Here is a 25,104-nt window from a genome sequence, read left to right on the forward strand (position 1 = left end):
GCGGATTCCCCGGTTCCCCCCCCCCCCCGATAGCTAGCGATCCAAAACAGTCCAGTGGAGCCTGAGCGGTGGGTGTTGCCTTCTGACACACTTCCAGTGGTGTCAGGGTGTGTGGCATATGCAAATAAGTTATGCGAATGAGTTATGCTAATGAGTACCCTGCACCTCTTTTTCTATAAAAATACCCCTGCCTCCTCCTCCTCCCCCCCCACGTGGTGGGGTGGGTGCCATGGAGTCCACCAAGACCCTCCATGGTGCCCACCAAGTGTTTTTAGAAAGTGGTAGGGGCCTGATGGGGCTCTTGCACAGCAGGGCTTCTGGATGGCCATGATGATCTGATCGGCTGGGCAGATGACAATAGCGTTGCCTCAGGGGCAACCGCCACCACAGTGTATGTTTGTTTTCTCTCACTCTTCTTTCCCAGTATATATATATATTTTAAAAATTACCCCTCTTCTCCCCTGCAGTTGGGCTTCCTCTGCATCTGTAGCTCCACTTCCTGTTGCAGGCATTTTTTGGTTGGTGCCACTACCTGCAACAGCCGTTTTGTGGTTGCGCCCACCGCCCTGTGTCAGAATTCGAAAGTTGTCCAAAGGCTCGGAAAGGTTGGGGACCCCTGTACTAGATAGGTAGGAAAAGCAAACGGTGATAAGGCTGTGCAGAAGCACACGGGATTTTCAGTGAAAATGTGCCGCTGCCCTTTGCTGAGTCTGACCATCAGTGTGTTAAGATCCATGTTGTCGGACTGGCAGCAGCTCTCCAGGGTCTCAGACGGAGGCCTTTCACATCACTTTCGGCTTGATCTTTTTCCACCGGAGATGCCGAGGATTGAACCTGGGACTTTCTGCACACAAAGCGGATGCTCTGTCACTGAGCTGTGGCCGCACCCAATGGCCGGAGGCATATCCTCAAGGAATTCTTACACACAGGCCTTCCCACCATGCATCTCGTTTTCACAGAGAGTGTGTAGCTTGTCTCTCAGTGGATGAGTTCACGACATCATAGGAGACCCCCTCCTGGTGAATGAAGCTGAATTGGTTAAATGCATCGCCTGTTTGCAATATGCCGGCAAATTGGAATTAGAAACTGTGGTTTGAAGCGGGTTTTTGCACATCCTCGCCTGTGATAACTGTAGTTTACTGTCATATCTGAACTGCCAGATCATAATTATGGCTTTTGCTTGGCCTGCGGAGGCCGGCGCACCATGGAAACAGGAACGAATTTTTGAAGCTGAGTTCTGAGAGGATGAGAAAGGGATGCTGATGAACAGCCTGAAGACTTGGCAGGTGACTGGAAATTCAAAACAGTGGTCTGAGTTCTAAACTCTGGTTAGCATATCAACTGTGGTTTGAGTGATATGTCTGAACTGAGCCGTGGTTAGTTCCCTGCAGTCTAATTCACTCTCTCTCTCTCATGCTTCTGAAACCTCAAATTCAAAAACGCTCAGAACACCAAATAATGGGAGACATGGTGGGGCTTTGTAGGTGGGTGGTAGCTCCGTTCCGGGTGGGTATGGTTTGAACTGTGGGAAAGTGATAGACTTTTGTACTGCGAGACACAGTGGAGGGAGGGTTAATCGTGCCAGCTTGGCAAAGGGTGCAGTTGTGATCAGGAAAGAAAGAAAAGGCTAGGCGGGGAGAACCTCTCATCAGTCCCAAAGACAGAAGAGGTCACAGATGGTTGGCTGGAAGAGGGCTAGGGAGGCCAGGAGAATGGGAACTCAGGAAGGTCAAAGAGGGGTTGATCGCGCCCCCCCCCCCCAGCACATTGATTCTTTTGAACTAACCGGATGTGTAGTGACCTTATGATCTGGTAGTTTCTCAGTCTCACTGTGAGAAGAGCAGCTGTAAATCTGGTACCCGGAAACATCCTTAATCTACTTGCTGCGCTACTCATGGAAGTGTGAATAGTTCTGAGTGTTTGGCATAAGGATCATGGAAACGAGTGTGTGGTACGTTTGCATAACCTGGATGGCCCAGGCTAACCTGATCTCAGAAGCGAAGCAGGGTCGGCCCCGGTTAGTATTTTAGTGGGAAACCACCAGAGAACTCCGGCCTTGCTATTTAGGGGAAGGCAGTGGCAGACCATCTCTGAAAGTCCCTGGCCTTGAAAACCCGATGGGTTCGCAATAAGGTGGCTGCGACTTGGTGGCACTTCACACACACGGTATTTACATTGTCGGTTCAGCCTGGTTGAGCGGTGGGATTCCCATCACTGCCCCAGCAAATGCTGGGGGATTTTGGGGAGGATGGAGGTTGGGGAGGATGTGATGTAAATGCCAAGGGACTCTCTAGGCTGCCTCTCTGTGGTCTTCACCATAGAGCCAAGGGGAAACTCCTCAATTTCTTAGGGAGGGGGTGAAAAATTGGGGCTGGTTCCTTACATGAGGAGAGTAAATGGGAGGCTTCTTTAGGGGCAGTTTAGGCATCTTGTTTTTTTACATAACCATATTACATTGGAGACCTATCATAGTGTTCCCTCTGTCATCCAGTCTACCACATTAGCATCTGATCCCAAGAACTAGGCTTATACCGAGTTAGACCACTGGCCTGTCTAACCCAGTATTGCCTCCTTTGACTGTCAGTGGCTTTCCAAGGTTTGTGGCGAAGTTCTTATCTTTCTCAGCCCAGCCACAAGCATGGATTCTTTCTAACCGGAGATGCTGGGGACTGACTCTGGGACCTTGTGTGTGCAAAGCAGATGCTCCGCCACTGCCCTGAACGAGACACGTCTCATTGCAAGAATGATGTCAACAGGAATCTGGGGGGAATTAATTATTCCCCCCCCTTGTAGGCCTTAGAAGTTGAGGAAGTGGGGATAAATATAACAAGGCAGCAAGAGAAGAGACCAGAATAAACGGCGTTGGTGGTCGTGCCTCCTTTCCGCTATGCCCAAATTAGGCCTTTAGCACCAAAGCACATCGAAGGCACTCCGTGTTTCTCTACTCCGCCCCCAATCAACGTAAATATGAACAGTCGGTCCTTTGTGGCTACATTGATCTCGTGTCTGTCCTACAGTGCAGAACCCTGTCCTTGCAGAATTCACAGATTACGCGTTTGTACCGGCTCTGCCTCTTCATCTACTTGTTCTCTAGGGTGATCTGAACGTTTAAGGGTAAAGAAGAATGGATATATATTTTTTGAGCCCTGACTCTGTTCTCTGCTGTGCGATTTGCTAGAGGCTGTTATCCACCTACTGTATGTCAGATTTCTAGAACTCTCGAAGTTCTAACCCTGAGACAGAGAGGGTGGAATGAAGTTGCTTATAGGGTGGTACCTGGAAAATCAGGAGATGGTTTGTGTGTCACTCACATTTTCATCCTACCCTTCCTCAGTGGAGGTCAAGATCGGGTTGTCAGGCCCCCCCTAACCACCAGTGGGGGATGAGGGGATAGGGTTGCCAGATCCAGGCTGGAAAACTCCTAGAGATTTGGGGATGGAGCCTGGGGAGGACAGGGACTTCAGTGGGGTACAAGGCCATAGGGTCCACACACACCCCCCAACCATCCATTTTCTTCAGGGGAACTGATTTCCGTAGTTTGGAGATGAGCTGTAATTCTGGGGGATCCCCAGGTCCCACCTGGAGGCTGGCATCCCTAGCTCAAGACAACATTCATGGTTCTCCCCTCTTCTGTTTCATCCTTACAATAACCCTGTGAGGTAGGTTAGGCTGAAAGAGAAAGAGACAGTAGCTCATATGATGAAAAAGAACAGGTTGGCTTTATACCTCACCCTTCACTACCGGAAGAAGTCTCAGAGCAGCTTACAGTCACCTTCCCTTCCCCTCCCCACAACAGACACCCTGTGGGATAGGTGGGGCTGAGAGAGCTCTCTAGAGAACTACCCTTGAGAGAACAGCTCTGAGAGAACTTGTGACTGACCCAAGGTCACACCAGCAACTGCATGTGGAGGACTGAGGAATCAAACCCGGTTCTCCCAGATGATACTCCGCGCTCCTAACCACTACACCAAACTGGTTCTCCTCATCCCCTTTTAAGCTTCATGGCTGGGTGGGGATTTGAACTTGGGTTTCCCAGCTCATAGAAGAGTTTCCAGCTCTGCCTTGGGAAATTCCTGGAGATTTGGTAGTGATGTCTAGCCTGGGGAGGGTGGAATTTGAGGAGGAGAGGGAGATCTTAGGGATGAGAGTCCACCCTCTGCAGCAGCCACTTTCTCCAGGGGACCTGGTTTTTGTAGTCTGAAGATCAGATGTAATCCCACCTTGAGGTTGATAACCCCAGCTCACAGTCTGACACTCTAACCTAGACACAGTCTGGGTGTAACTGAATGATGTTCGACGTGGTCTCTGTGCTTCACACCAATGGGATCTAGTGTGCACGTGCTGGATCGATCGGTGCTGTAGCAAGCTCTTTTAACGGATTTTCGCGCCCAGTTCCTCGGGCATGTGCAGGAACCCCACCGCGCATGCCCAGAGGGGTGGGCGTGGACATCCCACCAGTTCCTTTCTTACCGCCGCGTTGGAAAGACCTCTTTCGTCGTCGGTCTGATCGGTTCGCTGTTCGCTTTTGCCTCACAGCTCTCAGCTCTTAGGAATTATTTCCGTTCTTTATTTTATCTTTTTTAGTGATTTGTTCTTTAAAATTTTTTTAAAAACACCTTTATTTTCTTCTGAGGGGAATTTACCTCAGGCCTTCGGGCCGCCCCCCCCCCCCAACCGTTTTTCTCCACTTCTCTTTTTATGGAGAAAAAGTGGGGATTTTTCAATAGATGCAGACGTGGTAGCAAACCTGCTCCTCCCGGCCGTCATACCCTCTGCATTTTTTGCCTTGGAGAGTCTCACAAGCCAGAGTCCTGTCTTCACTGCGCTCGATTCTCTAACCAAACGAGAAAGAACCGCGCTGCGTGCCTTAAAGTGGTGCTGCTTGAATTGGCCCTTGCTCCTGCCTCAGCGATGGATGAGAGACCGTCTACATCGACAGCTCCGGCATCGAGACCTGCCTCCGATGTCGACCGCCTGATACCGAAGCCCTCAACATCGAAGACACGATTGTCCGCCTCTACGCCAATGAAAAAGAAGGCTAAGGCAAGTACAGAGCATAAGTCCGCGAAGAAGGGCACCTCCAAGTCCCTTAAGGCGGCGAAGAAGGGGAAGGAAGCGGTGCCATCACTGGATGATGCCCCTATAGTGCCTCCCGCTCCAACGGCAGTATTGATATTGGAGGCCCAAGTCCCTCCACCGATACCGACCATCCATGTATTGGACTCCCCTGCCCACCAGATGGAGCCTCCTTACTCCGACATCGAAACGGTAGAGCTCCTAAGTCATCAGATGGATGCAGAGCATTCTCCGTCTCCTTCTCCGTCATCGACGGTATCAGCAGCTCCCGACGTCAATCCACGTCGGCACCGATATGCCTCATTTGACACGCAGCGTCACCCTCCTCGTCTGCTCACTCAATCTGTCGATATCGACAACCGACATTACAGGGACAATACACGCAGACAAGCTACTGCCTTGTCTCCCAGACGTCCACGGTCCAGAAGCCCTTCCCCAGAGTCTTCCTGCCTCCCCCACCGCCAATACCGTGGGATCAACGAAAGTTGAGGTACCTCTATGGGGCTTACCCACCGTCCATGCCATGGTTGACTCCAGCAGGCTATTTTGATTTGGATCGCTACTCGACCCACTCCGTTCATAGGTCGAGATCCCCACACAAGTCGAGACCTTTGGTATCTCTGTCGCGTCCTCCTATAGTCGATCCGTCCCACCATACTCTGGAACCAAGTCATCCACTCAATCCTCCGGTCACTCCAAACTCTGTCGTTCCTGTCGTCCAACCGAAACCAGTACCTTCTCAACAGGACATTTCGGTCCACACGCCACAACAAGACTCCTCTGATTTCATGGAAGAGGACTCAGATACGGAGGCTTCTGAGGCTCATACCTCTCCAGACCATGTATCTCCCAACCAAGATGTTGCGGAGGACTTACCTGTATCTCCATCGGACAACCTTACCTCCTACACTGATTTAGTCAAGAGAATGGCCCACTGTTTAGGTCTCTCTGTCATCCAGCAACACCTGCAGGTGACAGATTCTGTTTATGACATAGTTCAGCTTGATACCTTATCCACCTTGGCATTGCCCATGTCCTCAGTACTATTGCAGACAGCAAAATCACCATGGCTAAAGTCTTCGTCTGCTCCTGTGTCCACAAGGAAATTGGATCACATGTACAGAGTCCAAGAGACGGATGCCGAATTCCTCTTCTCTCACCCACAGCCTAACTCAGTGGTGGTAACATCCTCCTCCAAATCTAAAAGAACCTATTCCACTCCTTCAGATAAGGAGGGTAAGAAATTGGATGCCTTTGGCAGGCGCTTCTACTCTACAGGAGCGTTAGGAGTCAAGGCCTCTAACTACCTGGCCTGTATGAACCAATATCAGTATACTCTCTGGGAACGGTTCTCTGAACTTCTCACCCATCTCCCAGACGACAAACTTCAGGCGGCCAGAGTCATCCAAAAAGAGGGCATGGTGTTGACAAAACAACAGCTCAACATGACCAAACATGTCCTCGAAGCATCTTCACGAACGATGGCTTCTGCAATAGCTCTCAGAAGACATTCCTGGCTCCACAACACTAACCTCCCGTTAGACACTAGGTCTTATGTGGAAGACCTTCCCTTCGATGGCCAGGATCTCTTTAATGCCACTACTGATTCTACTCTGCAGGAGTTAGATAAGAGTATAAAGGCATCTCGAGCTCTAGGGGTATCGTCCTTTGCAAGGCAACAATACCGTCCTTGCACCTGGTTGAGGTCCTGGCAGAGACGTACCCCAACTCATCAATCTCCAGATACACGGTGGAGACCAAGAACGTCCTCCAGAGGCCAAAAACCTTGATTCCATAAAACAAAATTCGACTCCGGACAACAAGCTTCCTGCACCAAACAGTCCAAACCCTCCAAGCAGGATTTTTTACTTCCAAGTCACTGAGTCAGCTCAAACCCGTCTGTCACCCTTCCTTCAAAATTGGCGTCACATCACCTCGGACAAGTGGGTGTTGTCCATCTTGTCCCGGGGCTACAAAATTCAGTTCCAACAGAACCCTAATACTCCTACCGTCGTATCCACACACCCCTTCCCCACCTCTTCTCGAGGAGGTGTCCGTCCTTCTGCAGAAGGGAGCCATCGAACAGGTACCACCACACCTCCGAGGGACGGGGTTTTATTCCCAATACTTCACAGTCCCAAAGAGAGACAGAGGCGTTCGACCCATCTTAGACCTCAGGGAACTGAATCGTTTTGTGACCTACCACCGCTTCCGCATGGTGTCCCTACAACAGATCATGCCATTGCTTCAGAGACACGTCTGGATGGCCACCCTCGACCTCCAAGGCGTGTATTTCCACATCACTATCCATCCCTTCCACCGCACAGTGTCCCTTCGCCTATGCAAACTTGCCATCCAATTGTGGGACTTATGCATAGCCAACAATATATTCCTTGTGGCCACTCACATTTCCGGTCACATGAACAGGCAGGCAGACCATCTAAGCCGAGCGGGACTCAGCCTCCACGAGTGGGGGGATGAACCCAACATACCTCCTCCCACTCTTCCACAAGTGGGGAGTCCCCCAAGTCGATGTCTTTGCCACACGAAACAACAAAAAGTGTCCTCTGTTCTGCAGTCGAGGAGGCAAAGACCCACAATCTCTGGGAGACAGCCTCCTTTACCCTTGGTCTATGGGACTCCTTTACCTGTTCCCCCCCTTACCTCTCCTTCTGAGAGTGGTCCGCAAAATTCTCAACGCCACCACGGACTGTATCTTACTAACTCCATGGTGGCCAAGACAACCTTGGTTTTCAGCAGTCCTCGAGCTATCGCAGGGAACTTACCATCAGTTCCCTCCAGCTCCAGACCTCCTCCTCCTCTCTGACTCCTACATCATAACATACCACAGCTGAAATTGATGGCATGGAGGATAATGACATCGGCTTCTCCGCCGTGTAAGAAATGTCCTGTTGAATTCCAGGAAACCCACTACGCGGAGGTCCTACTATTATAAATGGTGTAGGTTCTGTTCTTCACTTGGAGATGACGCCCCTCGAGCCACCTCTGTGGATCTCGAACGAGTCTTCCAATCCCTCCTCACCCTAGCTGATTTGGGACTTTCCCATTCATCGTTACGAGTTTATTTGGCCGTTCTTTCGGCCTACCATGTTCCAGTTGATGGATGCACTTTGTTTTCTCATCCGATTTCCAAACGGTTTTTTAAAGGTTTGTTACACCTCTACCCTCCTGTCAAGGCTCCAGTTGTTCCTTTGGACCTTCCCCTCACTCTCCGCCAGCTTACGTGGAAGCCATTTGAGCCGCTTGCAACATGCGATCTCAAACTCCTGGCATGGAAAACAGCCTTTTAAATTGCCATTACCTTGGCTAGGTGAGTGGGAGAACTGTTGGCCTTCTGCCATGATACCCCTTTCCTGTCATTCCTGCCAGATGGAGTCCGCCTCGTCCCGGACATCTCCTTCCTGCCGAAGGTGGTGTCAGAGTTCCATCTGCAGACGGAGATCTTCCTCCCTAACTTCTTCCCAAATCCAACATCAGCGGAAGAAAAGTTATTACACACTTTAGACGTGAAACGCGCTCTCCTGTTTTACGTCAATAGAACACTCTCAACTAGACGAGACTCACAACTATTCGTCTCGTATGCTCCAGCACGGCTGGGTACTCGCATCACGGCTCAACGCCTGTCAAAATGGATTGTAGGTCTGATCCATCTATGTTACCAGATCGCCAAACAGCCATTGCCTGGCCCGATCAGGGCTCATTCTACCAGGGCTGTCGCGACTTCCACTGCTTTCCTTCAGGGAGTACCACTGCTGGACATTTGCAAAGCTGCTACCTGGGCCACGCCTAACACCTTCATCAGGCACTCCGCCCTAGATGTCCGAAAGAACTCTAATACCAACATGGGACATCGCATTTTATCTTTGGCTACGCAGTAATAGTCCTGCCAGCACCCTCCTCCAGGTAGGCTACTGCTCTTCCATTGGTGTGAATGCACAGATGACCACTCGAAGATCACCAGTTACTGGTAAGCAACCTGTTTGTACCTGGGGCCTTGGAGCGAACAACAAAACTGCCCAGCCAAAAATAGCCTGCCCCGCTTCATTCTGGTTCCTCACGGTGAGATTTTCTTCTTGCCTCTGGAGACCCCAAGGAGGAGGCTAAAAACCTGAATATGGGTCAAACCCTGAGGCCAAGCCGCTGCCTGCTGCATTTATTTACTTTGCAATAGTTAGTCCCGCACTTGGCTTCCTGAAGCAGTGAGGTATGTAGGTAAAACTGATCACAACACCTTCCTTTTAAAAAAGCCTAATACTTAATCACGTAATGGCTATCGCTGTAAAAGGTGTACTACTCAGCCACTAGCCAGTGCTTTGGCGTTTTGTGTCTTGCGCAAGTGTGCACAGGAGTCAAGATGATTTAAGGCTTACAGCGAGAGTCTGAAACCTAAATAATTCTTGTGGAGGCTCATGAACGGAGCGCAGTTTTTATAAGCCCTCTCTTCCCATTTTCCTCAAAAGTCAAAAGAGGTTCAAAGATTTTATGTGGGATGGGAACCAGATGGCCCTGGAGAATTAGGAACTTTTGCTGGCTTAAACACAGCATGAAATCCAGGGGCACTTTTGGTGACAAGTGGGGGGAAAGGGTCGTGGTGCTGGGCAAACAGCTTATATGTCTTTCCCCCGTCCCTGTCCCCCCCCAGGGTGTAGACTTTCCAATTTCCTGGGGGGGGGGCTGGGGCTGGGCCAGAGGCATTGCTTTGCTAGGAGCAAGGGTGGCTCCCGGGGGAGGCTGAGCACCTTCCTGAAAATTTTGGCGGGGGCTGACGCCCCACCGCCCCCACGAAGATTACGCCTATGCTTCTTCACTGCTCTGTTTATATCCAGTAATGGTCAGCAGTTGCGGCAAGTGTGCTTTGATGCACGGGGCGGCGATGATTATAGAGTCGGTTGGGGAGCCATGAGGTGAATCAGACAGGCCCAGCTCATTTTTGAGGCATTGGCTCCCTTCCCCAGGAATGACACACCACGCAGCTGCCGCCTCCCCCCGTCGGAGCGCCTTTGGGCCTCGACTTTAAGCAGTGAATCCCCCCCCCCCCGTTTAAAAAAAACCCCCAGTAACAGAAATGACCTCGGCACTGGGCACGTGAGGGGATGAATAAGCCGACTTGGGTGGTCCCCTTTGGCCATGTTTCAGCTGCCTGTGCCCCACCCAGAAGGTTAGAAGCCTGGTGCTTGATTCACTGTGGCTTAATTACCCTCCGGGAGGGTGACTTATAACCTGCCACTGTGCGTTGTCAGAACCGAGAGAGTTCCTGCCGCAGATTTATTATTATTATTTTTTTAAAGTGGGGGGCAGACGAAGGAGAGTGTGTGTGTTTGGTTTCCATGGGGAGCACGACAGGCGGAGCTGTCAGTCAACTTGAAAGCGGTGTTTTGCGCAGGAGGCGTGGGGGTGTGAGGCGGCCTCGTGGAAGTTTCAGTGTAGGCCAAGGAGCTGCTGACTCATGAGAAAGGCAGGTGTGTGTGTGTGAAAAGGATCTTTAGCCTCGCTCTCGTCTTCCCTAGTTCTCTCTGACTGGAAAAGGATCTGGCTTGCGCTCAGCTGGACCGGCACGGCTGTTGCTATCCGTTCCACACCAGTACCCCCGCTGGATATTTTGCACATGGGTAGTCTTAACACCTGGCCTAAAACAACACTGGCTTGATAACTCTCACCTGCCGGCTCTCCCATTTTGAAAGCAAAGAGGGAGGGGAGGGCTGCACAAATACCAGGTGTTTCCTGCCCCAATAGGACTGTCAAGTTAGTTTTGCCTGTATCTGTTGGGTTTCGTTTCCAGGGTGGGTTTACACAGCCCGTGGTCATGGCAGTCAAGGGAAGCTTCCTACAGAAACACAAAGCAATTCACCCACCAAAGAGTTTCCGCTTTAATGGAAACATGCACGGGTTTCTAGCCCTCATGGGTGTGAGAACAGGTTTCAAAGTATATAAACAACGTCTGGTGAAAACTCTGAAGGTAGAGCAGGGATGAGTAAAATTCCCAGTAGGGAAGGTGTGTGTATGTGGGGAAATTGCATAGTTCTTTGTATGTGTGCCCCCCCCCCGTGGTGTAGCACAAAGGACAAATCAGCAAGATAACTTGTTCTCCTTCAGCGGGGGGGGACGGAGGCCCCCCGTGGAGCAGCAGCACAGCACTCCCGAGGTACCGGGAGTCAGGCTGCAAGACAAGCAGCGGCTGGAGGAAGCACCACTGCAACAGCCGGAGGACGGCAGCTCCACCAACGTGGGGCCGGCTGAACGCAAGAGCCAGCCGGCCCCCGCATAACCCCCCCGCACGTGTTCCAAGATGGCGACGGCCAAACAAAGAATGGCGGCAACGGGACCCAGCGGTCGACGCCTTCGGGCTCCTGCTCCCAGCCGTGACAAGAAGACGGCGCACTTGGCGGGCGCGGTGGCCTGCAGCGTGGAAGAGCGAAACGGCGCGGGAAAAGCACAGGGCCGGCGAGCCCAGCCGGTGAGCTCATTCCGATGGGGGGGGGGCTGACAGAGGAGGCTTCCAAGGGAGGCGCGCTGGGACTGCACCAGTTTCTGCCCAGCGGCCTGGGACCGGTGCCAGTCCAAATCTTTGCCCCGGGACGTGGCCACAGGCAAGCGTCGTGCATAGGCCGATGCAGTCGCTCCGGTCCCATCCCCTTCCAACCGCTCCGCTGCCGGGTCCCCAGCCAGCGCGGGGCATAGGAGACGCAGGGACGGGCTGCTTCATGCCCCGCCATCCCTTCCACCCCCTCCACCATCGGGTCCACAGCCAGCGCGGGGGATAGGCGATGCGGGGACATCCTTGCCATCCTTGCCACCTCAAGGAACCATCAAGTGGAACACGTCCTATCCAGGTACCAAGACCCTGCCGGGGAGAGAGTCGATGCGTTATTCCATCCCTGGCTGAGCGGCCTCCTATGCGCCTTTCCCCCCTACAGCCTTTATAGGGGTGACACTCAACAGAATCAGACGGGAGGGGGCCACAGTGGTATTCGTGGCACCTCACTGACCAAGACGGTCATGATTCTCGGGCCTGGTCCAACTGGCTGCCGGGAGGCCGTGGACACGGCCTCAGAGGCTGGATCTAATGCAACAAGGGCCCATTCACCACCCAGACCCGAGGCTGGATCTAATGCAACAAGGGCCCATTCACCACCCGGACCCGATGTTGCTGCAACTGACTGCATGAAAATTGCACGCACACGACTAGAGGGAAAAGGATTTCCCCATGAGGTAATCAAGGCATGAAGGCCTACAGGCATGAAGGCCTTCCACCCACCGCATCTACAGTTATACATGGAGGACATTTGTAAGATGAGCCACATCGTATGGGATGCACCCTCTACAGGCCACAGACAAGGAAGTCAGCCTGGGCTATCCGAGGGCTGGTGACAAGGTCTTCGGTCAAAAACATGAAAACGGCAAGTGGAAGCCATACAAGCACGTCCGGGATACCAGGCACGGAGGACGATGTCCACGAGCTGGGAGGTTATGAAATTTTTGAAGGGTGTTATCCAGCCGGCTCCTCCAGGTTCCCGACGTGGAATCCCCACAGAGTACCACGCGCCTTGTCAAAACCACCATTCGAGCCCAGGTAGACGACCAAGCTCCACCTTATGTCATAGGAGGTCGTTTCTCGTGCTGACCGCAGCCAGAAGGATCTCCGAAATGTCTGCATTATGGGCGAGGAAGGAGCTTTGCATCCTCCAGAACGACTCCGTCTCACTGCGGATGGGTCCGTCCTTCATACTAAGGTAAATTCGGCCTTTCACATCAACCAGCCTATCATGTTAACGTCATTTTGCCAAGGCCTACACACCCAAAAGAGAAGACCTGGCACAAGCTCGATGTACGTAGGGCTCTGCGTATATACCTCGACAGGACTGCTGCATTTCGACAGTCAGACGCATTGCTCGTGGCATATGGGACTCCCAATCAAGGCAAAGGTCGCCAAGGACACTCTGGCCTACTGGATCAGACAGTGTATTTCCAAAGTTGACGAGGGGCAGGGAATCACCCCCCAGCCCACCTCACGGCACACTCCATGAGGGCAGCAGCAACGACAGCAGCCTTTTCCACACGAGCCACTGTAGAAGAGATCTGCAGAGCGGCGACCTGGAAGGCTTTTCCCACATGCGTGAGACTCTATAGGATAGACCAAGTGGCGGAGGCGGAGGTGGCGTTTGCCAGAAGGGTCTTACAGCAGGTGGTGGAGACGTAAAAATAAATAAATTAATTTTTAAAAAACGATGCGTTAAAACCACAAAGTGGAATCAGTCACCCACCCCGGAAGAACAGCTTGGGTGTTGTTGTGGTTCAGTCGCACAGTCGAGTCCGACTCTTCGCGACCCCATGGACCAGATCCCGCCAGGCTTTCCGGTCTTCCGCCGTCCTCTGAAGTTGGCTCAATTTCATGTTTGTTGCATCGATGACACTGTCTAACCATCTCATCCTTTGCCGTCCCCGTCTTCTTTGACCTTCAATCTTTCCCAGCATCAGGGTCTTCTCCAGTGAGTGCTCCCTTCTCATTTGGTGGCCAAAGTATTTGAGCTTCAGTTTGGGTACAGCTAACCAGTTCCTGGATGACTTCCCCCCCACTGAAGGAGAACGGTACATTGGACCTACCTGAAGGTTCTTTCTCTTCAGTGGGGGAGAAGTCATCCACGTCCCACCCAAATTGGATACCAGAAATAGACCAGGGTGGCAAAAATATGAACCGCAACAGCACAACTTACAAATACCGTGGACTGAAACGAAGATATGAGATGAGAGTAATCCACGGACAGGACTTGGACATAACTGGAGAGGTCAGCCTAGGCCACTCCCATAGGAGCCACGCAACAAAAGAAATTTGCATAGCCTATCGAGCGAGCAGAGGCGTGGCCTAACCAGTTCCTGGATGACTTCTCCCCCACTGAAGAGAAAGAGCCTTCAGGTAGGTCCAACGTACCGTTCTCTTACATAGAGCTTGCAAAATCCACACATTTAGGTCTGTTCACATAGAGGTTTTGCTGTGGTTTGGGTGCCTACCTGCAGAAGTTCTTTCTCTGAGCTTTCTCATGTTCGTGGCCCCCCCTGTGGTTTCTTGTCATTTCCCCTCCCCTGTTTTCTCAACTCAGAGGTGGTTCGGAAAAAGCACAGCAAAATGACCAGGGAAACATGGGAAAATGACAAATGGAAAAAAACCGAGGATGTGAGGAGACTTGGAGAAAAACCGCAGCAGATCAGCACCCTAACCTGGAAAACCGCGGCATGAAAAGAACCTTTGTTTTTCAGAATGTGGGCTATGTTGTTTTGATTTACAGTGCTGCTGTTACCCTGTCGGTACCTGGGACCCCAGACGCTTTCAGGCTTTAACCTGACAAAATAAGCGGAGGAAGGGGGTTTCCTTCGGGTGCCTTCAGACCTTTTAGGAATGCTTCAAGTTAGCATGCTGTTTTGTGTGTGTGTGACCTTTCGCCAACATGGGAACTGGCCATCTGTAAACCGAGCGGCTGCGGACCAGCAAATGGGAGACCCGTTAATGGCTGCGCGTGCTCTCCTCTTCCCTGTAGGTGCCGTTGCGTGGCGGATAACTACTGTATTATATAACACTGCAGCCTACCTTGGCATGCGATTAGCCAGAGGCTCCTAAATCATTCATGCCTTTGCAATCTTGCCGGTAAGTAGGTCAGAATTTTTAGCCGAGACTTTGGAGGGTAACGCTGAGCGGGGCATGAGCCTGGCCTGCGACTGAACCGGGGCTGCCTCCTTGCTTCTGACACTGTCGGGCCCAGTCTGGGCTATCCAAATGCGGACTCGGGATGGGCCTCTATCAAAGGTTAGGGTCTCTGTTCTTTTGTGCTGCGGCCAGAGCAGGGAATAGGGGCTGGTCTTGAAGGAACAAGGAGATGGAAGGGACCGCTCGGCTCGGCTCAGATGGAAGGGTCTGCTCGGCAAGAACTGAATGCTGTGTGCCAGGCCGGACCAGTCCAGACATTGTGCCAGGCCGGACCAGCCCTCTCAGTGTGTGGGGTGCACAGTCCTCGATAGATCACTGGATTAAGTCACGGGCTCAGCCTCTAGCCCTTGAGGCTCCTGCTTCAAATCCTGGATGGAAAGGATGGCTTCATAGGTTTCCAGATGTGGACGGGTTTTTGTGTGCATACGGTAGGGTTGCCAAACTCCAAGTGGGGTGTGGCGATCTCCCAGAATTACAGCTGCTCTCCACACAACAGAGATCGTTCAGGGTCGCCATCTCTGGGCTGGGAGATATCTGCAGATTTTGGAGGTGAAGCCTGGGGAAGGTGAGGTTTGGGGAGAGGAGAAAGCTCAGTGGGGTATAATGCCAAGGCGTCCACCCTCCAAAGCAGTCATTTCTCCAGGGGAGCCGAGCTCTGCTGTCTGGAAATCAGTTGTAATTCTAGGGGGATCTCCAGGTACCACCTGGAGACTGGCAACCCTTTTTCCCCTGGAGAGGGCTGATTTAGAGGGTGGACTGTATAGCTTTATACCCTGCCAAAGTCCCTCCCTAGGCTCCATGCACAAATTTCCAGGAATTCCCCAACTAACACATGGGATACTTTTTGGACTTAACCCAGGGACAGGTATGATATGCAACCCAGCAGAACCTGGATTCTTCTAGGAATCGTCTTACAGACTCTTCCCCAAATTATTTCCATGTACAAAAATATTGTAATTGGTTGGTTATTGCTCTGTAGAGCGCACAAATGACGCCATTCATGGTTCAGAATCACCATCTTTTCCTCTCTCACGTTACGGGCCACAGGTGATGCACCACTCGTTTTATTATGCATAAAGTGACCCAGGTCTTAGTTGGGGTAAATGACTGTGGGCCGGATGGATTGTAGGCAGGTCTGTGCCAATGCCATGATTTTGCAGAAGTGCTGAAAAAGTGCAGAATGTGTCACAGGGTACAAAATTCTGCTGCCTAGCGTTCAAAAAACAGCAACAAGTTTCTCGCCCTCGTGGTTTAGAGAAGCTTGGAGATATGTGGGCAGTAGCCTGAGAAGGGTGACTAAATGGGAATTCTAGTATATGGGGGACTGAGTTTCAAGTGTCTGGATAGGTTATCTCTCCCTGTGGTAAGCAGAAGAGGATCTTTTAATATATGCAAAAAAACAAAAAGGAGCATTCTGTGCTTATATAGAAGAGGCTGAGCTATGAACTGGAAATAAAACAGGAGTGCCGAAGACTAACAACATTTATTCCAGTTTTTAAGCTTTTGTGAGGTTGATATCCACTAACAAAAAATGTATGTGCGCTGGGCGTCTTACAAAGAGGCTGGTTCAAAGCAAGAGCCTGTATGTATATAAATCAGCCTGATGGATTTGCACTCCCATGCATCTGATGAAGTGCTAGGATAAATTTTGTTTGTCTTTTCCAGTGCTAAGTCTGAGTCCAGTGGCGCCTTTAAGACCAACAAAGTTTTATTCTGGGTATAAGCTTTAGTGTGCGCGCACACACTTCTGAAGAAGTGTGCATGCACATGAAAGCTGGTATCCAAAATAAAACTTTGTTGGTCTTAAAGGTGCCACTGGACTTTGTTCTGTTGCTTCAAACGAACATGGCTACCCATTTTCCGGTGCTGCTGGTCTCCTGTTTTATTCTGTAGCTACAGACTAACACAGCTGCTCTGATAGGGTTGCCGGGGCCTCCCAGGCCACTGCCAGGTGATGGGGGAGGGGAAGGCTTGCCAGATCCAGGTTGGGAAACGCCTGGAGATTTGGGGGTGGAGCCTGGGGAGGACAGGGAACCTCAGTGGGGTCCAATGCCACAGAGTCCACCCTCCAAAGCATTCATTTTTCCCAAGAGAAATGATCTCTGTCGTCTGGAGATGGAGCTGTAATTCCAGGGGACCCCCAGGTCCCACCTGGAGTCTGGCATTCCTGATTCTGGGAAGTAACTCATTTGAATCTTGCCTCTGCTGTGAACTCCCTTGGTCACTGTCGGCAGGAGGTTTACTGTCAGGCCTTCATCTGCACTACAGAAATGATAACCATTCCGGTTTCGTTCACAGGGTTGTTCTGTGGGTTACAGAAAGAAAACGCGTGCAGTGTTTTTTTTTAAACTATCCAGAATGCAAAGCAGTGGTGCCTAAAATGTTGTGGTGCACTGTGACTTTTGACCTGCTTGCTTCAAGGCTTCCTGTGAAGTCCTCCGACCTCCCACGCCTTCCGTGTGGTGTCGGTGGAGTGACCAGATGCTAAGCGAAGAACGGGACCGGGGTGGTGGTGGGGCACTCCCGTAGTTCCTTTTCTGACAGCTGTGTCGAATTCGGCCCGCGCAGCTTCCCGCACCCCCCCAGCCCTGAAAAACTGCTGTTTCAAGCTGCGAATACAGGTCCCCAGCCTATTGCTTTGTGGCCACCCCAAATGTTGATTATTCCCATCTCCCCCCAACCATCATCACCTCTTGGCCTTCCAGCATCCCTCCATCTGTTGGTTTCACTTCTCTCTCTCCCGGCGCAATAAGGGAAGTTGATCAGTGAGAGCGAAACTGGTGGTTCTAACAGTCGCAGCCCCGACTTGGTCTCCAGATTGCTGGCTCAGGCCAGGCCTGAATGCCGTTGCAAAATAACAAAGGTTTGCTGCATCCCCTTTTTATTGCACATTCCCCACCCCCCTCTTTCTCCATCTCTCCTGACCCGGCTGGCTGTATGCAAGTCTAAAGTTGAAGCCCGTGTTAGAACGATGGAGGGAATGTTAGATGCAAGTTCAAATCTTGACACTGTCTGATCTTTCTGTCATGACCATAAAAAGAGCCTTGCAGGATCAGACCAGTGGTCCATCTTGCTCGGCGTGATGTTTTACATTGTGGCCAGGCTAGAGGGCCAATGCATAGAGACAAAGGCCATCTCCTGAGGTTGCCTCTTAAAATAGGATAAACAGGATCATGCTGGTAACACCGCCATAGCAGAGCACTGCCGGAGGGCCCTGTACACACTGCTAAAAGTCGCTCTCCACCCGGTAAACCTCTGAATCCCAGTGCCCGGAGGCAACCCCAGAGAAAGGCCTGGGCCTCTATGCCATTGTTGGCCCTCCAGAGGAACTGGTTGTCCACTGAGTGAGAGAGGATGTTCGACTAGATCAGGGGTGGCCAAACTGTGGCTCTGGAGCCACATGCAGCTCTTTCACACATATTGTGTGGCTCCCAGCAGGGCAGCTGGGGAAGCGAGGGGGAGGCCAGCCTCCCCGTTTGGTCCTCCCTTCCCCAGCCAGTGTTCCCCTTCCTGGGTAGGCTTGAGGCAGGGGGGAGCAGAGAAAGAAAGCAATTTTAGCTTGAAATGCATTCTCAAAGGCCCCCCCCCCAGCCTACAAATAGCATTGGACAAATATCACTATCAATATCTGTTTTCAACCCCATTTGTTTTTATTTTTGGCAGTCTCATTTAATATTAATAACAAGCAAATTTGCATGTTATTCAATAAAATCATGTCTGTAATATTTGATCACATCATGTGGCTCTCAAATATCTGACGTTTATTCTATGTGGCTCTTATGTTAAGCAAGTTTGGCCGCCCCTGGACTAGATGGACCACTGGTCTGATCCAGCAGGGCTCTTCTTAAGTTCTGATTTTATTCTGCAGTAGCTGGTCTGGTTCTGTTTTTGAAGTTGTAAAACAGCAGGAGGAGATGATGGGAAATGCACACTTTCTTTTGGCCGAAAGAGAACTGGGTGATACGTTTTTAGGCTGTGAAAGGTTTGATGCTGTTTCTGTGTTCCAGCTGTTTTTCCCCAATATCTGCGATTGGTGTAGTAATTTTAATGTTTTAATGCTGTTTTTATCATTTTGTCATGTTGTATTTTGTGAACCTCCTCAAGTAAGTCTCTGCAGGGGGTGGCATATTTGTTTTTCTGAACTAACTATTGAGATTACAGAACTGGTTTTGTGAAGCCAGGAAGGTTTTATGCTCATTCTTTCCACCACCTCCCATATACACATTTATACATCAGAGTGCTTTTGGAAGTGAGAGACATTTCAAACGTAGTTTGTGATTTTTGGGAGATTGGAGGAGGCAGAGGGGGAATTTTTATTTTTTTATTTTGCTTTAAAAATCCCATGGGCTTTGCAAGCCTCTTGCATAAACCTTTGTAGCCCTTTGGAACCTAGACAGTATGTACCAGTAAATGAAGCCAGAATTCTTCTTGTGCCTGAAGGGTTGCCAACTCTGGATTGGGAAATACCTGGAGTGGAGCATGGTGGGGGGGAGGTTGGAGATGGACCTCAGCAAGGTATAATGCCATAGAGTCCACTTTCCAAAGCAGTCACTGTCTCCATGGGGAATTGAACTCTGTCATCTGGAGATAAGTTGTGATTCTGGGGCATCTCCAGGCCCCACCTGGAGGGTGGCAACCCCCGGTGCCTGAGTCTGAACAAAACTCGTACCAGACAGTAGACTGGCAGGAAAAGAGGTGGGTGTTGGGGGGGGGGTGTAACCTGCCATTTTAATTGGCTGTCTGCAGAGATAAAGGTGTTAATCGGCTTCCACTTGGTCAGCACCAACCTTCTCCCGCTCCCCCCTGGGAAGGGAACAGCTGGCCTAGTGTGACCTTAGTTAACCTGAGTTGTACCAAATGTGATGTGGCATGAAGGAGGCTGGGGTGGGTGGGAAGGGGCAAGTTGCAATAGGGGATGATGATGATGATGATAGAATCACCCAGTCCCTGTTACTGCAGGGCTCTGGGTGGTGTACAATCATAAGAAAAACATCAGAGCATAGGATAACATATAAAATAATGCTAGTACAACAAATCTAAAGGAAAACAGATGGCAAATTTCATAGATTTGCAGATCTCTTGCTTTCCCCCCAGCTTCAGGGGCTCACTGTTACGAAGAACTGCTTAACATTTATGTTGAAAAATATTGAACTTCATGCAGGATTTGGACTATAAACCAGCAAGACTACACACACACACACACACATATATGCGCAAGGCCATGTGGGGTTAATTCTCTGTCACCTTCTACTTGACAAGTCGGATTAGAGTTGTCACTTCACCTTCCCCTGCCTTATCAATTAGAGCTAAGCAGATTACTTGTTTGCTTCAGAAGCAGAGGAAACTGCAGCTAAAGCATCTGTGGGAAGGGAGCCCTAGCATTTTGAGGGCTGACGCTGGAGAGATTTGCCCGTTGCTTTGGTATGTGTGCGTGCACGCGTGTGCAGTTGCGAAATCCACTCTGGGCCAATGCTCTCTCTAAGCTGCGGGGTCTGGTGAGCAAAAATTCTACTTTGTGAGCTACCAGCATTAAAGTTGTGAGTGAGCGATTTGGCTACTGCATACATTAGTCCGCTCTGGAGCCATCCTTCCTGAGTGAAGACAAAAATGTGTGGGCAGGAGGCTAAAAAACTGTGAGCTAGCTCACACTAACTCAGCTTAGAGGGAACACTGGGCTACTTAAAAAAAACAGTGATCCCACAAAAAACAACCAAGGGCCTTGTGCCATCCAAAAGGGCTACGCAGATTTACAGTGGAATGAGCTCTTTGTGGTCCCGGGGCATGTTGACAGATTGTGGCTAAGTGGCAGGACGCATGCCTTGTGTGCCCGAGGTCCTGTGTTCAGTCACGTGTATCTCCAGTTAACACCAGGCGGGGAAAGACCTGAGTCTGCCTGAGACTTAGCAGATGAAATTGCATCTTCCCTTCACCAAGATGGGGATCTAAACTGGGCTTTAATCCAGGTTTAGAGTTCTGCTTGGTTGAGAAGGTGGGAAAGAAGCTCAGGATAATGCGGTACACGTGCGTGCAAACTTTATGGGGAACGGGAGCATGTTTCTAACTGGGATTCTCTGCGCAAGAAGGGAGCTCAACCACGAGCCACGCTTGTACGCATGTCTTTTTACAGTCGGCGTTCAGGTGTTGCTTGATGCTCGAGCAAGGTGTGTCGTTGATTTCTATTGTAGCCTGGTTAGCACTTCCCTTTGTGCTCGTAACAAAGAGTAAGGCAAGACGCAGTGGTTTATTATGTCATCCAAGGGCGGTCATGAATTGAACTGTAGGCTGTCTATGGATAGCCGGCTAGTTTCTTGGCAGACCCCCTAGTGGTGGGATTATTGAAAGAATGCTGGACTAGGTGGACCTGGTCTGACCAGTATGAATGAAGACTTGGATCCTCTTAATGAGTGTGTATTAGGGTGTGCATTTTTTGGACCAGTCTTTAGAATACCCCACTAGGTGATGGGGGATTCTACTGAAAGCAATAGCAGTAATCCATGCAAAGTCAGATTGCCCCAATATACTTGATCCCCCTCCCTTGAAATAAAGGTTTCTGTCTTAGCCTGCAGAGTATAAAATGGTGGATTCCAACCTGCCAGATCTGGACTTGTATGAACGTAGGAAGCTTCCTTTTGAAGTCGGACCACCGGATTATTTGGCTTGGTCCTCCCGTCTTCTCTGACGGGCAGCAGCCCTCATGGATCTCCAGCAGAGAAAGGTCATGCTTTTACTACTCAAGATCCTTTAACTGGAGATTTTAGGGACTGAACCGGAGACCTTTTGCTGGCAAGGCAGGTGCTGTACCACAGATCTTAAGCATTTTCCCGCAAGCCCCATTCTTTCAGTCTAAATTACTTTGAGGATAAAAGTTAACCCCCTCCTTGCAGGATGAAACCAGGTAATCCAGTGCATGCAAACATTATGGGTTACGGGGGAACTTTCGAAGTGGAATTATGATCAATCTCATTTTCCCTCTCTTCTCTTTCCTAGTTCGACTGGTAGCAGTTGTGCACTAATCACCTTATAAAGAGGGCTGAAGATGCAGTGACCCAGCACACAGGTAAGGGGGCACACAAATCCATTTTGTTTTGCAAAGAGAAGAATGTTGTTGATTTTAATGGGCACTGGGATAATCCTGAGCTCTACAGCCACGAGAGAGGTGCAGTTTTGCGTCCCGAGAGGAGAGACAGGTGGCTTCTGCTTCTTTTTTTAGCTAGAAGGAAGGATCTACCCTATAGAGATATTCTTGGGAATCAAACCAGATAAAATATTGGTGGAACCTTGGTTGATCTCTAGAGCATTTTTAAAGCCATGAAATAGCAGCTGTGGGAGCTGCTGATTCAGATTGGGGGTGTATCATGCATGGGAGGGGTGTGTGTGAATCATCCCCCAATGTCATTTCCCCAACCGTAAATACATATCCCCTTCCTCCCTTTGGGGGAAACAGACTGGCGGTGTTTGGGTAACCTCTGTGTTCTCCCCTTGTCACTGCAAAGTTGGAGACAGTTTTGGGGCGGATGTGGGCTAATAAATTTGAAGCTCAATTCCAACAAGGCGGAAGTGCTATTGGCGAACAGAAGGCCTGACTCAGGAATTAAGGCGACACCTGTTCTAAATGGCATTGCACTCCCCTTGAAGGAACAGGTCCGTAACTTGAGAGAGAGGAGAGAAATTGTTGTCTCCTCCCTTCATGCTGGTTGAGATAAGAGACTATAGAGAGATCATATTTTCTTGGGTCACAGAAAGGTGGGAGGCTGTCAAGGGAGAGGCCATACACATGGTTAAATTTGGGGGAAATTAAATTTCCCCAGGCTTCCACTATCTATGGCTGTCGCATGTGTGTGTGTGTGCAGAGCCAGGTTAGAATGTGGTGGGTATGGGATATGTTTGCAGAGCTAGATGGAGATGCACACAGTGGAGGCAGGTTGGAAGGTGGTAGGGACACGCGTGTGTGGTGTGTGAATACATGTAGGGACCCAGTCGATGACGTGTCAGGGGCTAAGTGCAGATACTGGCTGGAATCTGCTGCCCGAATCTTCAGATCTTCATAAAGTCTATTTCACAAAACACGGTTTCGTTGACCGAACCAGTGAAATACTGGCTTGGTTACCATCCTGCATATTCTATCCTTTGCTGCTGCTGTCCATTGTTGTCTTGAACAGAATATGCGAGATGGGGGTGGGGTGGTGGTGGAGAACATAACAAAATGCTTTCGGGGAGTAGCCGTGTTGGTCTGAAGCAGCCGAACAAAGTTTGAGTCCAGTGGCACCTTTAAGACCAACAAAGTTTAATTCTGGGTAGAAGCTTCCGTGTGCATGCACACTCCTTCGAAAGCTTATACCCAGAATAAAACTTTGTTGGGCTTAAAGGTGCCACTGGAGTCAAACTTTGTTGTACAACAAAATACTATCCTGGCTCAAACTGGCTTGATTGAGATCAACCTAAAACTATGTTTTGTTTTTTATTTACTTCAATTTTTAGTCTGTCTTTCATGCAGATGTTTCCCAGCAGTAATGAGACATAAAAGCAAACAGGCAAAGGGGGAACATTAGATGCCTAAATAGGAGAGTTTCATATCTTTGTATTCTTTGCCCCATAATTGATATCCTGGTTTCATTGCTCTTACTGTAAAGTGTTCATGTCATTGCTGTCTGTAATGATATTGTGGTGTGAGAACACTAGGAAGGCTGTTCTCCCCCCCCCTTTTAATTTCATAAAGGTTCTTGGTTTTGTGTAATGTACATTCTGCCGTTCAAAAAATCAATACGAGGAAAGATTATTTGTGGGGTTTTTTTAAATGGCTCCGGTAGTAGAAGTACGGGCATTTGAGTTAATTTCAGAGAAACAGGGTCACAATCATTTCATAGACAGGTGCAACGTGAAAGGTATTTGGATTTGAAGGGCAAATTGGCTCGTTCAAACAGTGCGGTTAATTTGATCCTGACTCTTTAGGAGAAAAGGGCCAAAGCACTGAGCGAGAGAGGGGGGGGGGCTCAAGCTCGCCCAGGAAATTTCTTGGTGGGATGAAGACTGGAACCCAGATCCCCCTGGTCTTTCTCACACATACAATGGTGAAGATTTGTCACTCTGCAGTTAGTGATTTTTTAAATCATTTGCATATTTTCCCCTGACCTGAATGGTGCAGGCTAGCCCAATGTCATCATCAGATCCTGGAAGAAGGGTTGCCAATTCTGGGCTGGAAAATACCTAGAGATTTTGGGGGTGGAGCTTGGGGAGGGAGGGATTTGTGGAGGGGAGGGGCCTCTGCAGGATATAATGCCATGGAGTCAGTCCACCCTCCAAAGCAGCTGATTTCTCCAGGGGAACTGATCTTTTGTCATCCGGCGATCAATTGTAATAGCGGTAGATCTCCAGGTGCCACCTGGGAGTTGGCAACCCTTTTTGGAAGCTAAGTAGGGTGAGCCCTGATTAGTACATGGATGGGAGACCACCAAGGAATTCCTGAGTTGCTATGCAGAGGCAGGCTATGGCGAACCACCTCTGTTCATCTCTTGCCTTGAAAACCCTACGGGGTCGCCATAAGTCAGCTGCAACTTGAGGGCACTTTACATGCACACACATATTTCTATCAGTGTGCAAGGGGGGGGGGGCTTTGTTGTTTTTTGCCATCAAGTCACAGCTGACTTACGGGGACTCTGTAGGGTTTTCAAGGCAAGAGACATTCAGAGGTGGTTTGCCATTGCCTGCCTCCGTGTCATGACCCTGGTCTTCCTTGACGGTCTTCCATCCAATACTAGCCAGGGGCCAACCCTGCTTAGCTTCCCAGATCTGTTGGGATCTGGCTAGCCTGGGCTGCAAGAGGGGGTTACGATCTTGAAATGCAACACACAGGGACAGAGCGGAAGTGGGAGGGGAATCGGCATACGGAAGACTGTGTGCTTTGTCCGGTTGGCTTTGTCGCTGGAGGGCACTGAGAACTTGGGGGCTGTGCAAAAAGGTCAATGGGAACAGTGGGGTTTTGTTGTGGAATTTGAAGTGGGAGGGAAGAGAGAGAATGAGACAGCGTCATATAAATGCACGTTTTTAACAATCTTGCCCGAGTAGCCACCGTTCTGATTTTGCCTCTGGGTGGAGTGGGGTCAGGGGAAGAGTGTTTTCTAGAAGTATATGGCCTTGAACTCCTTAGAAGAACAGTGTGGGTTTAAAAAACGTAAGGTAATTTAATTAGATAAAAGGAGACGGTCTCTGAAGAAGCGTGGGACATAAGCAGTGATCGATTTAAAAGCCAGATATTTCCCCCCCATCCATGAAATGTGCCTATCTTGCCCCAGGCCATGGCCCCAAACACCCCC

General features: G+C 50.2%; 1 protein-coding gene across 7 annotated transcripts in view; it reads left to right on the top strand.

Annotated features, from left to right (window-relative positions):
• MEF2D (myocyte enhancer factor 2D) overlaps positions 1 to 25,104 on the top strand; it is a 202,814-nt gene that overhangs the window by 25,120 nt on the left and 152,590 nt on the right. For 6 of the 7 annotated variants that reach the window (XM_015420284.1, XM_015420281.1, XM_015420280.1 and 3 more), the window contains exon 2: positions 21,782 to 21,851. The gene's annotated coding sequence lies outside the window, so the exon portion shown is untranslated. Of the gene's footprint in view, positions 1 to 21,669; positions 21,690 to 21,781; positions 21,852 to 25,104 lie in introns of those variants that run through there. The other variant, XM_015420277.1, reaches the window with a different exon arrangement.

The sequence above is a fragment of the Gekko japonicus genome, unplaced genomic scaffold, assembly GCF_001447785.1.
Source record: "Gekko japonicus isolate JY-2015 unplaced genomic scaffold, Gekko_japonicus_V1.1 scaffold306, whole genome shotgun sequence".
Lineage (NCBI taxonomy): Eukaryota > Metazoa > Chordata > Lepidosauria > Squamata > Gekkonidae > Gekko > Gekko japonicus.